Source organism: Opisthocomus hoazin, chromosome 1 (assembly GCF_030867145.1).
Source record: "Opisthocomus hoazin isolate bOpiHoa1 chromosome 1, bOpiHoa1.hap1, whole genome shotgun sequence".
In the NCBI taxonomy this organism is placed as follows: Eukaryota; Metazoa; Chordata; class Aves; order Opisthocomiformes; family Opisthocomidae; genus Opisthocomus; species Opisthocomus hoazin.
The window spans coordinates 122,147,792-122,163,215 of NC_134414.1; the positions used below are offsets into that span (position 1 = coordinate 122,147,792).

Sequence of the window (15,424 nt, forward strand, 5' to 3'; positions counted from 1 at the left end):
AATGAAAAAGGAGGTCTTAAAGTAAGCAAAACCAACATCCTGAAACTGTCTGGAAAAAGCAACTTAAAGAGGAAGGATATTGTTCACAGTGATGATTCTTCACTTCCCAGAAAGCCAAAGCATGAGGGAAATACCATAGAATGGCTTTATCTTGCACCAAAGCTAAAGCAAACTACTGAACAGAGACAGTATTCCCAAAGTCAGTGATAAGAGAGCTGAAGATTAAGCTCCATTTTTCCCCCCATAATGGAATTTTCTCACCTGTTAAACAGTCCTTATTCCTATACACACACATGCATTATCCTTAGCACCTAGAAGAATTGTTGTGCTTCTGTCTTAAAAGTACATACAAAATATAACGCATTTCAGTTTTTTTGGAGGAGGTGAGTCCAACACATCAGTACTTGGTGTTTTATTTCACTAACGTAAATTTTCTAAAAAAATCCACAAAAACCAAACAAACAAATCGAATGCTTTCTTTTGAACTCACCTTTCATATTTCAAAGTTAGACAGAGAATTGCCACTTTGGCAAGGTACTTTTGAGGCAAACAAACCAGATGGTCTGAGAGCACTGGCATAGCTGCTATAGCTCAGTATGAATAAACAACTTAATTCTCCAAGCATATCAGTACCACGGTTCCCATGAGCACCATCAGTTTTGGTGAGGGTTTGGGGCTCTCTTTAAGCTTGCAGAAATAAATTAGAGAGACAGGAAATAGTTAACAACACTAATACTAAACCAGGGCACTTGAATGGCACACTACAGTTTATTTCAGAGGTATCTTTACAATTTCAGTAGAGCATATTGGGGAGTCTCTTTGGAGAAATGCAGTCTCGAAGCCTTTAGTTTCGTGAAGAAGTACTAATTGCCTTCCAAATGAGAGAAGGCTCCACCACCAGAGAATAAGCCACGCTCTTTTACTGTAACAAGCTTATTCTTTGCAGGCCTCCCTCAGAGGTATTAAACACCAACGTTTTTGATTGCTATTGCCCTCACACCCCAGCCCAAACAAGCAAGCAGCAAAGAGAAGTTGCTCACCTGTTCTTGAAATTCTTGCAGAGAAAGCCCAAGCAGCAATACGAGCAGGGTACACAGGCAGCGATGGAGAAAGATTTCCTCTCCTGGGCCAGGGAGCACAGCAACACCCCTTGCTGACAGCATTTTTCTTGGAAAGAGAATAGAAGCCTGTTTGTCTCCTCTGTCCTTACACCTAACCCCCGGGGTCCAATTCTGCTGCCATAACTCTGAGTTAGCAATGGTGAAGTCCTTCCACTCTGACTAAAGGCAACTATTGCTTCCGCCAACAGCATCTGCATATTCCTAATCAGTGAACAGCTTAATAAGCAACAGCATCTGAGAAAGGTAGGTTGCAGAGTCCTCATTAAACAGCAGCTGATGTATCGCTTTTCAAACTAAACATCCATCTGGGATGCTCGAGCTAGCACACATGGTTTGTAAACAACGGAACAGAGCAGTCCATAGAGCAGCCCTACACGCTTCTGCTGTGAAACGCTGCAGAGGCTCCCTTCACCCTTGTAACAAATGATCTAACGATTCTCAGGAGGAGGAAACAAGGCTGATTTGTAGCTCTCTTCAAGAGGTGAATGCAGTTAAGCAAGACTTCTTAATTGCCTTTTCTTTTTTATTTAATGCATAAGAAAGCTCAAAAAAGCTTTAGGGCCAGATCCCAAAAAGGCACTTCAGTATCTAAGCAGGCAGCTAGGCAGAATTTAGCTGCAATTACAAACAGTGATACTAAAAACCTCTGCTTAGCTGCGGCCCAACTCTGAAGGCTCTTAAACCTAAGTAGGTACCTATTTCATTTTTAGAGTTCTCCAGGTGCCTACCATTCAGCTTCCGCATGTGCCAAGAAACACTTGACTGCTGACAGGGCTGAGGAAGCTCATGCTGCCCCAGTGCTGAGCCTCTCGAGAGCCAGGAGAAACCAGAGAGCTTTCAGCCACGATAACCTTTGTCTGGTGGACAGAAGCATCCAAAAGCCTACCTGTATCTCTTGAATGGGTCACAAATAAAGTCAGTCTAATTATAAGTTATAATGCAGCAAGCAAACAGGCCTGTTCAAAGACATGTCGCAGATCCAGCGGTTACACGACGGGAAGCGATACAGCAGAGAGGCAGTCCTAACACTCTCAGAAACACTCAGAGCTGCAAATTAGGGAGGACAAATGAGCCAGGTACCTCATCCACAGCGAGGCAAGAAATGTGCTTTTTAAAACGCTGCATCTTCAGACCAAAGTGTGAAAATTAATCCTTTAAATGTGTTGTGCCCAGCTCAGACTAACATTTGAAGCTCATCAGCTGCAGCGTGTACAAGCAGGGAGGCAGCCCCTGTAGCCTCAGTCCACTTAGACTCCTGCCAGGAACAAGGAGAGAAAGAGAGGAATGAGGGCGGGAGCACTTCGTCCACTCTACCTGTGCATCCCCATCAGTGGTTTTATACATAGCTCATTTGAAAAATCTCGCTTTCCCAAAGAACAGCATTTGCGCCATGCAATTTAGATTTCACCGTTTTGAAAAAGTTTGTTGTTCTCTTTTGCCGCATATAATCTTACTCTCATCGATATCTGCTTTGAGAGGAACGGGGCTCTCTCAGGAGAGCATTTGGGACTGAGCTACGTTCCACACACAACAGCTAATAAGATCTATTGCCATATTTCATTATTTTGCTGTGAATTCAGGTAGTGCACTAATGGAACAATGAGACAGACCCTTGACTTGGTAAATACAGAGTCAGGATGAAAAAGGCTTACGTAAGAGCCTATAAAAACAAGATGGTTCAGAAATCAGGCAGCTGCGCTCTTCTTCACTCCCTCCGTTGTGCCTCAGGATGGACACACATCAGACTGCCAGATCTCCTACTTGCATTATTGCATTTTGTAAAGTTTGGGCATAACAGAGAAAACGGCAAAGATGAAAAGGTAGTGTTAACTGTTCTGTTTGTTTTCTGACAGTTTAAATGACTTCATGTGACATTGCACTCCTGGGAGATTTGATTACTTTTAAAATTAATGCTGTGTAAGAAAAAAATGACCCTCAGGCATATTGCAATGTTTATAAAGGTAATTGCTCTTCTTTGCAAATATTTAACCTTGGCAGAGAAGGGGAATCCCTTGTTCTGAACAGCATCTACATAGCAAAAAAAAATATCAAAATATTTCTTAAGGTCCAGGAGTAGTTTTGGTTTATGTTTCACTTGCTGTCATAGTCAGTGCCTGGAGATTACTCCAGGACATTGGAAAGACTGCCTAATGCTCCATACTGAAAACTAGTTGGAAATAAAGCCTGTTTGCATGAGGTTACTGCCTCTCCACAGTGAGGGTAGAGCTCCCAGAGCTCTAGAACGAAGGTGACACAGATCTCTACAGTTGACAGAACTTTTTGCAGATACAAAGGGGATGGCCTCCTCCAGAGTCCTTGCAAAGTTCACTATTGCTTCCATGAGATATAAGGAATTGCTTTCTCTAAAACATACACAGTGACATGTATAGCTATTTTAGTAATTGAACCAACTCTTTCCCTTCACACCTGCACCTCTCTGAAGAGAATGTAAACATTACCATGCACAGCTGGAAGGTGCTCAGGTATTATAGTAGTTTTTTCTATTGCTATATGCAAGGAATAGAATTGGTGTGCTATGAATACTAGCATTAACAGCAATAACTAACCATTTTGATGTCCAAAAGAGAATAAAGTTACATTCATTCATGGCTTTCCCTCTCAAAAATGAAAGCCAAGAGCACGCAGTGAATTTTAAGTTAGTCAAATCAGAAAGTTAAGCTATTGCAAGTAGTTAAGCACCAACACACGCCAACACGTCACTTACCAACTGTCTCAGTATTTACTGTGCTTTTGAATTGTCCAAATGACAGCTTGAGTAGGGTTTTGTTGACTTTCTCTGTTTAGAGCAGCTTTAAAAGGCTGTTAGAATTAAAACTTGTTGAGAACGCCTAAGTGTTTTTCACACAGAATAGCTGAGTTGGTACCCCTGAAGCTTCTCGCTAGAGGTATTCCATTCCAGTGGAACTTCTTCGCTGTAACAAGCATACTAAACACATCACAAGAAGGAAACGTCTTGTCAAATTGCAAACATCAATTTTTAAGTGAAGTTAATGGTTGGGAATGCTGCCCTACTCATTCTGCAAAGCATTAGGGACAACACAGCTCACTGGGAAATTAATTAGCCTGATACGGGCACTTGAAGGAGAAAAAGAGCATGCACAGCAGGACACTCAACACTCAGAGGCCATCAAAGCAAGACTTGCAACCACTTTGCAGTTCTACGCTGTGGTCACGGCCCTTCTGTTAAATAACTGAAGTAAATGATCACTGTGTTGGCTGAGATCCAGAGACACAGATCTATCAGTTACTCACTTCACTCAAGCAGCATGGGTAACGAGAGGCTCCAGGGAGGGTAGATGACTGCAGTGCATAGGTGGCAACAGCGCTACCCTTCCGTGTTGACATGAGGGGGGGGGCGTGAAAGGCAGCAGGATTCCCATTTCTGGCAGTCCAACACTTGCGTTTGGTGCCAAAAAACACTTTACTTTTAAATAATTTTGATTAAGTGGTGTCAAAATCACATGATACTTTCAAAAGGGTTTTGTAATTTGTTTCTTGTTCTCTGACCTATGATTACTTCCACAGGTTACGGTAGTCAAGATCACAAGGTACTCAGGATACTCTCAATTAGTCTTCATAAATAAAATTGATATGAAAACCTGTTTGTTAATCATGCTAATTCCAGATTTTACCTTTCTGTTTAACAGGGTTCCTATTTTTAAACACAGTTCAGGTACACTGTGCTATTACTTATGCCAGCTGTACATCTCCTAGGCAGCAAGATCTAGTGCACACAAGTAAGAGGATTCACTTAAGTCTCTCAGGAGCCTTCCTGATGTAGTGTCTGCTGAAGCAAATGGAGACAGATTGCAGAACTGCGCCTTTAATTCATTTATACAGTTTGGATCACTCAGATAGTGATCGATCATTCTTCTCCAAATTCCACTTGTTCACTGGTGGCAAATCTATCAGCAGGGAATGAGCCAAAGTCCAGATTCTGAACTTAAAGAAAACGCCAGCCTCATCAGGATGTAGGTAAGAATCTGAAAAAAAATACAAAAGTGGGAATATATCTCTGTCAAGAACGATGGGCTTATTGAGAAAAGTAGTCCATCAGATAAACTCTCTCGCAGGCTTCAAGAATTCACAAATAAACACATCTCCTTTAAAAAAAAAGTCACATTTGTACATATAGACAATACTAACACACCTTTTAAGAGGGCGTTGGTTTTTGCTGCTGTAATATCGAGTTGTGCCCACTAGATGGACGTCATTTTCAAGAAGTTCAAAGGTCTGGGTCCGCACCGCACCGCAGGGCTCCATCTAACAACCCCATAGAGTGCGCTTTCTTTTCTGTTTACTGCTTAACAGAGACTTGAGTAGCGATAGCTGAACAGATTCATCTCCACGATGATCTGATATGTCCATTCCCACATTGCCATTGTCTTAGCAAGCACAAGCATGGACTGTGACTGTTTCTGGAAGGTTACCCACAAGGTAAGAACTGTTGGTTATTTCTCCATTTGAATAACCCAATTATAATAAGGTGTTATTTTTGGTCTATTGCAATCAAAACTCACGAGTCAGTGTGCCCCTAAAATCATAACTTACAATCACCTTGAAAAAAATCAACTGTAAGAATGAGCTCATCTGGATTTCTTGTTAGACTTTGGGCTTCTGAGCTTTTGGGTTCATTCTGGTTTTACCCTGCCTTAGACTTTAATTGGTTTGGACTGTTTGGATGGTGTTTTCTCAGTAATTGTGAGAACAAAATTTGGTTTGCATTTTAAATGAAAGGTAGGAATGTAAAAAATAATAATCACATGACTCAAATAATAGATATATAAACCCACCAAATATTGCTTGGTTTGTAACAAGAATAACAAGTCTTGGCAAAACCGTAAGAAACAAATTTGCTTTTCTTACTGTATTAGGCTCATATTTGGCTTTATGCATCCAGGCACTTTGGTAAACACACATAAACACATGGATCTACTTGAAACCATACATATTTTTAAATTATGACTTGAGCTATGAAAGCCCCTTTTGAACAACCTGCAAAATAAGCTTAGCTTATTCTGGATCTGAATGCCACCTGGCTTCAAAATGAGAACTAAACACATCAATGGATTTCGCAACAGCAGCATGGAAAAGCAGGGCAGACTCAAAGTGAGAATGAATTAGTATAGAAACCTGTAGAAAAATGGAGGATCAGAGATGTGATAAATTCAGTTTATGAGATCACCCAGCAGCTTCTTACATGACTACTACTTCCACTTTAAGGATTAGGCTCTGGTTTAAATCGACAAAGTTCTTGGTTTAACCAAAGTCACACAAGTTTTGTCAGTCAAAGATTTGGCTCATGATATGAGCTGCCACTGTGTATGAATTAGATTAATACCATGTTAGTTAGGGCTACAGAGCGCTACTTACTTGAAAAGAAAGTGTTGCTAGCCAGCCGGTCAGCCTGCGGGTGTTTCAGCCAGGAAGCCAGAGAGGGAAGGTAAGACCCATAACAAGACCTGTTGGTTTTGAGGGAGAAAAGGGAATAAGAGCACAGTGGAGAGAGGGATTTGGTGGTGTTACATGGTGGGGGGGAACAGGAAAGATCCTGGCAGGAAAGGTAAAGGACACAGGACACAGACCTGAATAAACAAACTTCATTATCCCAGGGATTATGGAACAATTCATTAGTGGGCCAATCTGCATTTAGCATAGTTTTCCAAAAAAGCGACCAACTGAAAGAAGCTTTGATAAAAAGCCATTTGTGTAGGTTGCAGAAGAAATATAGATACAGCTCATGTAAATTAAAATTTCTAGACCACTGCCGTACAAACAGCCACCTAAATCAATAAGCTTCTGAAAGACAAATATACATGAAAAAATGAATTAACCTTCAGGCTGCAAAATTCTAATAAAAATAGATCTTAAAGAGATGAAGGGCAATGCTTCTAAAACCCGTGAAACTAAATTGCTTTTATACTTCCTTGTTCTTCCTATAGCCTTACCTCTGAATAATATTTTTATTTTAATTGCATCAGCAGTTTTATATTGTTCTTCAAAGTAAATCTTTCATAATTCAGGCTAGCCATGAATAATTTGGTTTCTCAAATGAAAAATCAAAACCCAGACTATTTTAAGTTCCACTGTTCCTCAAGGGAAATAAAAATACTGCTTCTGACTGTAGTCCAGAGTCATACAGAATGATGCCTTTCCATGCTTGGTAAGAGAGAGTTGCTCATCATGGGAGAAGCAATTCAGATGTTAACCTGAACCCACAGAGTTCAGTAGAGCTGTGGAGTGATTGTTATCGACTCCTCAGGCATCACACCAGCAGTCTTCTAAGTCAAATTTGCATTTTTTGGGGGAGCACAGGAACTACAAGCATCACAGAAAGGGAAGCTAGTAAAGTATCACTCTCTGACCAGCTATAGGAAACACCTGAAAATTGTCTGATTTCAGTCTTGATGGGACAGCTGGAACTGCAGGAGGAGCCAGACTTCAAGAATGAGGGTATACGTTCTTGGATGTTGATATATAAAGCCACTTCAAGAGAAACAGGTTTAACACATCAATCATAAAACATACCCTTAAAGTATCAAAACTGTGCAGAAGTTTTATTCTACTTTGCAAGAAAATTACCTTTCATTTATTAATGGGGATACTTTTATTACCACACTGGGCTTAAATCAGTTCTTAGTAAAGTTCATGTAAATTTAGAGAAAGCTTACTGAGGGTGAGAGCAGGTGCTGAAGAAAATGTCTTATCTGATTGAAAGTGAGTAATATGGATGTGCCAAATTGCTGGGGAGTAGTTGCCACAGGATATCCAGTGATAGGACATCAATCAGGAGTGATGACTTACTGATGGAAAGCCAGGGGAAAACACCAAGTCTTTGCTGGCACCTACAACATGGGTTTATAAGTACAAAATGATACGTAAACTACCCAAGTTAGATGAATTTTATTCAGTTCCACCTTCTGTCTATTTATCTACTTTCTTTTTAAGCATATTCATCTATCATTTTCATATTCATTCTGTAACGTGAAGCAAGGTTTCCTTTGAATGATGATTTCATTAGGATTTGTTCTGCCAGATAGCAATGCCTCCAGAGTTATGTACTACATTACTTCTGTCAGATCTTTTACCTTATTTCTATTTTTATTTCACAAGAATTATGGAAAAAAAATCTACATGCTGATAAGTAAAGGATGTTATTTCCATGTATTTCTCATAATTTAGATGCAAGTTGAACCTTCAAAATAAAACACAGTTCACAAAATAGGACTGCTTACCAAGCTAACTGAATGAGACTGTAGCTTATTAGAAAATTATTACAAAAGACAAGAATTACATTATCTGGAGTCAAAAGGAGCCTATACTCTGAAGTCAAAGAGCACTGAATAAACCCCAGATTGGAAGAACAGTTAGTGGTAATAATATTTCATGTTATTCTCATGAATGATCAGCTGCTTTGGAAAAATAGCCATACCTTATAGAGTTTTCTTCCCATTGGAGTGCCAGTTTGAATCTGCCCAGGGCATGATCCCAGGCACTGAAATAGTTGTTGCTGGTACATACAATATAATCTTATGAAGTCTGAAAAAAATTAGAGCAAAACACACTAGCTACCATACTTCGGATACGCAATTGCAATCCAATGGTGTTAATGACAGCTTGTGTGAATACACCCAAGCTGCTTTTTGTATTAGTTACACACTGGGCATCACCAACAGCGTCACTGCAACAATATGGTGTTCATCAGGAATGGTAAAATTTACTTTTCCCTTCCCCTTTCTCTCCCAGAACCTACCAGACAGTTTTAAGCTGCCCAAAGTATGTTCAGGTATGTCTGAAGACAACTTTGTGAGCTGGAGAGCAGGCATATGTGTGCAGTGACCAATTTCTGTGATAGCTTAGACCAGAGACTCCCAGCACACTTTTTAAATCTTCAAGCTAGCCCTCATGGCCTTTACGAGCTCTTGAAAAAGTCAACACATTCAAAATACTCTTTGGTGCAAGCTCTGCACGCTGCTTACCACAATCCAGTCATTCCTGCAGTTATATTAAGCTGCTCTCTCCATAAAAGAAAAACTATGACAGAAAAATCGTGATAAATCATGTGGTCACTGGAAATCTAAGTAATGGTAACAAGCTCAGTTTATCTGCCCTGGTAAAGGGTCCTCCCATTTGAAAGGGAATACACTCAGTATAACCACTATCTGCTCAAAACAGGCAGGAACATTTGCGTTGAATTAGACCCTACAAGCATCTCTACTACAGCAAATAAATTCTACCAGTTCAGTTAGAGCAAGAATATCCTATTAGTTTTCATGTAGAGACCCCTTGGACCTTGCCAGCAGAGGCTGTTGAAAAAATGTGGTGAATTATCCTACTCCTTACACTACAGACTTTCCCCCACAAAAAGAATCTGGGGCAAAAGGCATAATATGTGAGGCAGAAGAGTGGACAATTCATAATGTTTCATAATCCTTTGAGGCTTTCACCAGCATCATTTGCTATCATCAGTCTTCTCCAGATAAGAGGGTTCTGGACAACTGGCTAAAGCAGCAGCCATCAGTACACTACAGTGATGAGCTAAACCCACCTGGTTGAAAAGAAAACCAAAACAATGTTTCACAGTCTTCCATTAAGGACACTGAAGAGAAAAAAGATTTGGTCTTATTATGAAGAAAATTGAGCTTGCTTTTAAATTAGCACCTATGGTATATTAGCTCCAGTTTTAAGCAGGAAAAAGAGATGATGGAAGAACTAGAAGTATGTTGAAAATAGGTAAAGAGTTTGGGGTTTGCCTAGTCATAGCCAGGATAGCTTAGGTACCCCTTACCCAGGTACAAATTTTGGGCTGTGCTAAATATCAATTAACACCTGTTCATGTCCACTAGCATAAAGCATTGATTTTTTTATAAGCATACAACATGTTGAGACAACAGAGATGTAGAAGTGCATCATTGTCTCTGCAACTTGCTGTTCCCATCTCTGCATCATCCCCAGATGACTGACAGATTCAATTCAGTCTCAAATTCAACCTCAAATGAGTGACAAATTCAATTCAGTGGGTAGGACTGTAAATGCTACGTTGATGATGCAGTAGAAGAAGATTTTGACGCCCTAATACATGGAAGCCCTTCTGTATATTAAAAACATTAAGCTTTAATGGGCCACAGAGGCTCATTCTAACTTTGTTACGCGAAGTCTGCAGGGTAGGTTTCACCCTGGTGCCTGCTTCTTCTGATGCATAGACATGGAGTAGGACCCACTAATCTGTGAAGAGTGACATACAATAGCCTAACACCAACATGCACTAACAAAGTGGTTCAAAACCCTGCACTCTGAAAGCCTCTGAAGGAATTACTGAGAGCACCTTACTTGCTTGAACATTGCAGAACCAGACCCCACCTAGCTGGTTTTCTCACATTCCGTCACATCAAGGTTTGTTGCTGTCTAGGGACAGCTGTTTGATTCTTCTGCTCTTACTTCCCTGAGTCCAGGGCATTTAAGAGAAAGCAGTGTGTTGTACAGCTGATTGAATGAGGAAGGTTGAAAAGTCACCCAGAAAACTGTGATTTAATGAAGCATTTCCTCACACTTGTGGAAACGGAACTTGCATTCCTGTTCTATTTCTCATGATCTCAGGCAAAATTAAGTAAGACAATATCAGTACTGACTGCTGATTTATAATGAATTCAAATCAGCATCAGATGTGTCCTCTCATGTTTTAGAATACTACACTGTTCACTGACTACGATATGAAGGACCAACAATGTCTGCAATAATCAGACACCTGATTGATAAAAACATTGTGTCTACTCTTACTGACCAAGCCTTGATAGAAAAACCCTATTAAAATCCTCTTAGAGTACTCCAGTAAGACCAGTCAGCCATTACAGACAGTTCTTCACAGCAGAAGTCTTTTACTGGTGGATAGGTTTTCTAGAGGTTGGCATCAACATTTATTTTAGTGAAGCAGAGGTAAGGTAAGGGATATACTGAGGTGTGAGAAGTAGAGCTGTGACACTTGAACTAATTTTTATCTTTTCACTACAGTCACATGAAAACACTGGGGTAAAGTCATTACCACACATGGGTACATATCAGCATACTGATGATAAATGACAGAAAGAGTCAAAGAGGGGAGGGAAAAGCCAGTGAGAAATGCAAAGCAAAAGAGGTCAGACAGTGCTCAGCTAAGTCCTGACTGTGCCAAAACCTTCCAGGCAGTTTGAAGAGGGTCTAAGCATGCAGGAAGCGTCAAACCTGCAAGGTCTTGTGCATGATAATGAGATAATTTATGATGCAGCAGAGACACATTGAGCCTTGTAATGAATATCAGGTGAAGATCTTTGTCCTACAGCATTCAAAAGCAGAAGTACTCCACTTTTAAGTAGGCCCAGCACTGCGTGATTTGAGGAGATGGCAACCTGGATTTGAAGGGATGGCAGAGCTGCAGCCTTCTTCTTTCCTTGCATGGAAAGGCTGCATTAAAGTAAGGCTAGTTAACTATACTGATGCCAGAGACTGTGTGAGTCCATGTTTTGTGATGTTATATTCTTAACCAAACCAAAGTACTAGTCTTAACCCAAATAAGAATACACAGATCAGTGTTGGTCCTTTTAAATCATTCTTCATGATCAAAAAAACTTTCTATTTAAAAAGACTGGAGCTTTTAAATTCACTCACTGCAAGACAGTACAACAAGTAGCAGTGCTGTTATACCCTCGTAACATGGTAGAAAAGAAAAATATTCTGCCAAATACAAGTGCTATGTGGAAGAATCCTGACCTCACGGTACACTAGAAACACTAAATTTGCAGAACTTCCCAGAAAAACTTTAGAAATGTTGGAAATTTAAAACCTGGTTACCTGGTGTGAGATTCTTTAAACAGCTTCGGTACAACAGTTGGCATTTGAGCTCACAGTCTTGACTCCTTTTGAAGGAGGGGAGAAATGGGTGCTTATAGGATGCAGCTTATCACATCCCATGGTAGGTGGATGAAATAGATAGGATGCAATTGAATGCTGGTGGGATACAAAGCTACAGGTATGAATAGAAAACACCAAACTTCTGTTAGTTTCAAAACAAACCCTCCTTTCCTTCAAAGTCCTCAACCTTAGCCCAGGTGGATAAAGGCCTCAGACTTTGCACTCAATATAGCATTTCTTTAAGAACAAAAAAAGGCACTAAATTGATGCAGGTCTACAAATTGCTGCATTAAGTCTGCTGTATACAACCCACACACAATAGCATAAGGGTAATGTAAAAACATGCATTAGGGATGAAGAATAATATTAGCTCCATCTCTCCCCCTGTGAGAGGATGAGCTGAGAGCTGATGGTGGGTGAGTACTGCTAGCAAAGCAAACACTTCACTATCTGTGGGTGAACATTTCATGCACGCTCTTTATTATAAAGCCCACTGAAAACTTCAAGCTGCTTTTCTGAAGGAGCTGTTGTGTAACTCAGAGATCTGGACATCTGGGGTTTTCTGTTACTGCCCTGTTTGAACTGATCGTAGAACACATTAAACCCAGAAGGCTCCACTTCAGCTGTTTACGAACCTTCCCCATGCTCCTGAACCATCCCAGCTTTGTCAACAGGCTCCAGTTCAAACAGGGCAGTGACTGCAAGCCCCAGATGCCTCAGTTCAGCACTGGGGCTGAAGGCTCAAGCCTGCCTTTCTTGCATAAGCACTACCATGGGCTGCAGTGGGAAGGATCCCTTGTTTAAAATGCAGCGTATTTTCAAGTGACTGGCAGAATCAGGACTATTGTTTTCAAAAGTTTAATCTGCTACTTTACTTTTGGATCCACCCAAATAAATGGCTGTGCCCGTAAAAAGGACCTTTGATTCCACAAATATGTAAAGATAAATCTGTGTATGCCTATAGCTGTGTTACTGCTATAACTTGCATGTATGCTTGGAACCATACACCATACTTTCTTCTGTTTGGGCTTCATTATTATTATAGCCAGGAATCAGGCAGTAGGTCCATGCATGTCATGTCAACAGCATTACTAAAAAATTCAAATGAATAAATCAAAACAAATCATTCCCTCTTTTTGTTCACAGCTCGTAAACACACTTTGAATTCACTATTCAAAATAATCATGATTTTATCTATACATTTTCCCACACACAGATAAGGCACTCGCAACAACTAAATGCAAATACTCAAGCTTCAATATTCCTATGGAGGCAACATGCTGTTACACAAGGTGTCACGGATGCCCAGACTGTAGGGATTCAGAAAGCAATCGGATAATTTTGTGAAAGAACAATCCAGCAAGCTACTATTAAAGCCAAAGACCACCATTTCTGGATCAGGATGTCTTTGAGCTGTAAATCACTGGAGGCTTCGGATAACTGCTGGGAAAATAATATTATAGATATTCCCTCTAATTATGATCGACCTTAAGCACCAAGGCCAGTGTTGGAAAGAGGAAACTGGATGAAACCCATGATTGCCCTGTTCATTTGATCTGACCCACCACTGCCTTTCTTGTGTTTCAGTGTCTTATGACAGAGATAAAAGTATCACTCTGCTTTGCTGATTTCATAGTTTGTGCAGCTATCTGCTAAAGTAAGAAGTCAAAGTCTTGACAGGTTATATTTATGGCAGTAATTACCTTTCATAAAACACTCAAAAAGCTTGCTAATCTTAGTGTAACTGTGGTATTTTCAGCTGAATTTTTCCCTTCGAGACTTCACCATGGAAGCTTGTGAAAGCAGAAGGTATCATTAGGTTCAAAAAGCAGCTGCACACATTTGTGGACAACAGGGCCATAAACGGATACTAAGAGGAACAGACAAGAAGGTTTCCTTGATATCTCTAATCCAAAAATTATGGCTCTGGGGCAGCAGGAAGGGAACGGCCAGCAGAGTATGGCCAGGCTCATGTGTTCTCCCCAAACAGTCACTCTGATTGCCCCAGATGCAAACACAATGTGCGGCTAGTCTGAGTCAGCAGGCAATTTCTTAAATTCTAATCACCAGACCAGTTACAAGAAGGGGACTTGGCTGCCTAAGCAATCACTGCTTTCTCTAATATGCCTTGAATGCTGAGTAAAGTGAACACGATCAACGAGACGAGCATGGAAGCAAGCAAGCAATCTCAGCCACACATCTCATGCTGCCAGTACCTCTGTGCTGGTTCAGCCAAGGGGCTGTTACTGCTCATAACGGCAGAGGAGAGGCGAGCTTCTCCAACGCTTCCAAACCCTTATGGCTGCATTATTTGTTCATTCTATTGAGGGCAGAGCCAGGAGCACTGGAGCTGCAAGTAGGAGCGTAGATTGGTAGGCCAACACAGGCAGGAGAAAACTCATTAAACAGCCAGTGCTTCCAATTAAGGATAATCATGGAAGTCATTATCAGGACATCCAGTGCAGAAACAGCAGTTGAAATACAGCACAGCACAAATACAGTACCACAGTTCCATGTCTTAGGCCAGCAAAGATTTGCTACTGTAGAAAAAGAAAATAAAAAGATCTAAAGTAGGGTGTACAGGGTAGTTCCAGGGAAATACTTTCAGATTCATATTTTTGACTCTAACTTTCTGAAAATGATTTGTATATTGTAATTTTGGTTGGCTATAAAATTCCACAAAGCATAAAATGGGCGCCCATATTGGATAACACAGTCATAGCCACCACGGAGGAGTAACAGTATATTAAAATTTATTACATCAGACTTCACTAATCTTTGCACAATAAAAAAACTTTGTTTAGGGGAACAAACTTCTATATTTCTAGAAAATAAATACCTGTGAACAGCTGCTAATGGCTAATCATCTAATTAACTAGAATTCAAACTAGTGGTAATACAGACAGCAAATGATGCAAATAATTACACATAAATACATTAGCATGTGGATAATGTTGTGCTTTGCACAGCAATGATAGGCACTTGGACCTGAGAGTTCATTTACCCTGAACCAAAGAGGTTGACTGCAGCTTGAGAAACTCGACTTCAACTGACTTTAAGTAGCACAGGTGCTGACAGCTGTGTAGCTATGGCAACATGGATCTCAGCACAGACTGATGGGTGGGATAGGTACCAAACATCTCTGGCAGCTGCACTGCATTCGGTGCAGCTGCAGTTACTTTCTCAGAGAGACCCAAGCAGCTAGTTTAAAGCTAATTTGGGAAAAGCTATGTGAGCAGCAGCAACATCATGAAAGCAGCAGAGTCCCACTCTGAGTGATGCTTGGTACTGCTCTACTCATTACTCTCCTGGTGCTGGGTAAGAGAACACTTGGAACCAAATAAAACTGCCAGACAAAGGACTTGGGGCCTACAACCCCTACCAAAACACAATACATT

The 15,424-nt window shown here is 40.6% G+C and overlaps 1 protein-coding gene and 1 long non-coding RNA gene across 2 annotated transcripts in view; both read right to left on the reverse strand.

The window, feature by feature from the left end:
- Nucleotides 1-1,126, reverse strand: part of VGLL3 (vestigial like family member 3) — a 36,385-nt gene extending 35,259 nt beyond the window's left edge. Inside the window, exon 1 of the mRNA XM_075434175.1 lies at nucleotides 1,041-1,126. The gene's annotated coding sequence lies outside the window, so the exon portion shown is untranslated. The remainder of the gene's footprint in view (nucleotides 1-1,040) is intronic.
- A 3,624-nt stretch (nucleotides 1,127-4,750) lies between these two features.
- LOC142362932 (uncharacterized) overlaps nucleotides 4,751-15,424 on the reverse strand; it is a 56,073-nt gene continuing 45,399 nt past the window's right edge. Inside the window, exons 3-4 of the long non-coding RNA XR_012765390.1 lie at nucleotides 6,516-6,604; nucleotides 4,751-5,125 (exon numbers count right to left, since the gene is read on the reverse strand). This is a non-coding gene — a long non-coding RNA (uncharacterized LOC142362932). The remainder of the gene's footprint in view (nucleotides 5,126-6,515; nucleotides 6,605-15,424) is intronic.